Below are 2,090 nucleotides of genomic sequence, written 5' to 3'. Positions count from 1 at the left end.
TGTACAAAAGCAGTATAATATAAAGAAATTCTCCAAACAAACACTCTCCTGTTGTTTTGTTACTTCCTGGACTGTACCACTATGAGCATGCACTGGGTGGTATGGCCGTAAGCAACAGCTGCAGCTACCAGCAGGCCATTTAAAGAAAGCGCACTGCACTCTTTCTTATGCTGCTCTTATTGTCTATTTTTATTTATTTCTCTTTTTGAAAAGGTAAGTGCCTCCTCTCTATTCATTCAATTTCACAGGAGTCGTCCACAATACCTTTTTCTGCATACCTGTGTCATAGCATCCATGTGGTTTGCTAAAAGAGGGCATACTCAGCTGCACAATTATATGCTTAACACGTAATAATAAGCCAGTGGCCAAAGAAAACTCTTCTCTACTTAAAAATTGACCTCAGGACGCTTTCTTTCGGATGTGTCCACCACATTTTGGAAGCACTGCACTTTGTTTGTTCTTTCCTACTCTGTATGTTGCAGTCAAGAAAGAGCAAAAAAAACAAACCCTCTACTGCTTTCTGTAGGAGGCAAGATAAATGAGCAGGCTGTCCTTTGCCACAGAGAAAGCTAAATGAAAGAAAATCAATCAAACAACCAATTTCCAAGGATAATAAATAAATCCCAGTTGAGCCAGGGGGAGTGTATGAGTTAAAACAAACAAGGAGAAGCAAAAGCTTACAGCACCTGGTATTCCCAGGAAGTCTCCCTTCCAAGTACTAACCAGGCCCAGCCCTGTTTGGCTTCCGAGATCAGACGAGTTCGGGCCTGCACAGGGTGGTATGGCCGTAAGCAACAGCTGCAGCGACCAGCAGGCCATTTAAAGAAAGCGCACTGCACGCATCCTTATGCCGCTCTCCTATCATTAAAATATGTCTTGTACTGCAGCTGTAAAAAAGAGACAACAGGCCCTTTCCTCTCAGACATTGTCTATTTTTATTTATTTCTCTTTTTGAAAAGGTAAGTGCCTCCTCTCTATTCATTCAATTTCACAGGAGTCGTCCACAATACCTTTTTCTGCATACCTGTGCCATAGCATCCATGTGGTTTGCTAAAAGAGGGCATACTCAGCTGCACAATTATATGCTTAACATGTAATAATAAGCCAGTGGCCAAAGAAAACTCTTCTCTACTTAAAAAATGACCTCAGGATGCTTTCTTTCGGATGTGTCCACCACATTTTGGAAGCACTGCACTTTGTTTGTTCTTTCCTACTCTGTATGTTGCAGTCAAGAAAGAGCAAAAAAAAAACAAACCCTCTACTGCTTTCTGTAGGAGGCAAGATAAATGAGCAGGCTGTCCTTTGCCACAGAGAAAGCTAAATGAAAGAAAATCAATCAAACAACCAATTTCCAAGGATAATAAATAAATCCCAGTTGAGCCAGGGGGGAGTGTATGAGTTAAAACAAACAAGGAGAAGCAAAACTTACAGCACCTGGTATTCCCAGGAAGTCTCCCATCCAAGTACTAACCAGGCCCAGCCCTGTTTGGCTTCCGAGATCAGACGAGTTTTTTTTTTAAATATTTTTTATTGATTAGTTTCAGGAAATATAATTTACATAAACATACATACATAGCATTGAAACATACACAACTTCATTCATATTTCTCCCACAACCAAGTTACACCACCCATTTTATATTCTATCATTGGGTTTCCTTCTACAAATATTTCAATAAAATCATCCTCTTTATCATTCATTAAAAAATATGTACATAATAATTTCACTGTTGTTTCCATTTTGTTTTTAAACAGGCTCCATACATTTACCTTTCTTTTTTCATATTTTACTATGTTTCGTCTTAGCCATGTTGCATGCTTGGCAATTGTTACCAGAAAATTAAAAACAGTCACATTGTAATCTTTACTATTTATACCAAATAAAAAAAATATTTTCCCATTTTGTCTGTGTCATATCCTTATCTTATTTCTCTTTCAGTATAGATTTAGCAATGTTTTTCATTTTTTCTATAAAATCACTCTAATTTTCACAATAAAAAAACAAATGTAGAAGACCTTCTTCATTTTTCATACAAACTTTACAAATTGCATTTCTTTATAATCCAATTTTACACAACCTCATTTCTGTTA

The 2,090-nt window shown here is 37.3% G+C and overlaps 1 pseudogene; it reads right to left on the bottom strand.

Moving 5' to 3' along the window:
- Positions 1-674: 674 nt before the first annotated feature.
- LOC127620497 (uncharacterized) lies at positions 675-793 on the bottom strand (annotated as a pseudogene).
- Positions 794-2,090: the final 1,297 nt, after the last annotated feature.

This window comes from Xyrauchen texanus, chromosome 26, assembly GCF_025860055.1.
Source record: "Xyrauchen texanus isolate HMW12.3.18 chromosome 26, RBS_HiC_50CHRs, whole genome shotgun sequence".
Lineage (NCBI taxonomy): Eukaryota > Metazoa > Chordata > Actinopteri > Cypriniformes > Catostomidae > Xyrauchen > Xyrauchen texanus.
This window is presented reverse-complemented; position numbering and strand designations above follow the sequence as displayed.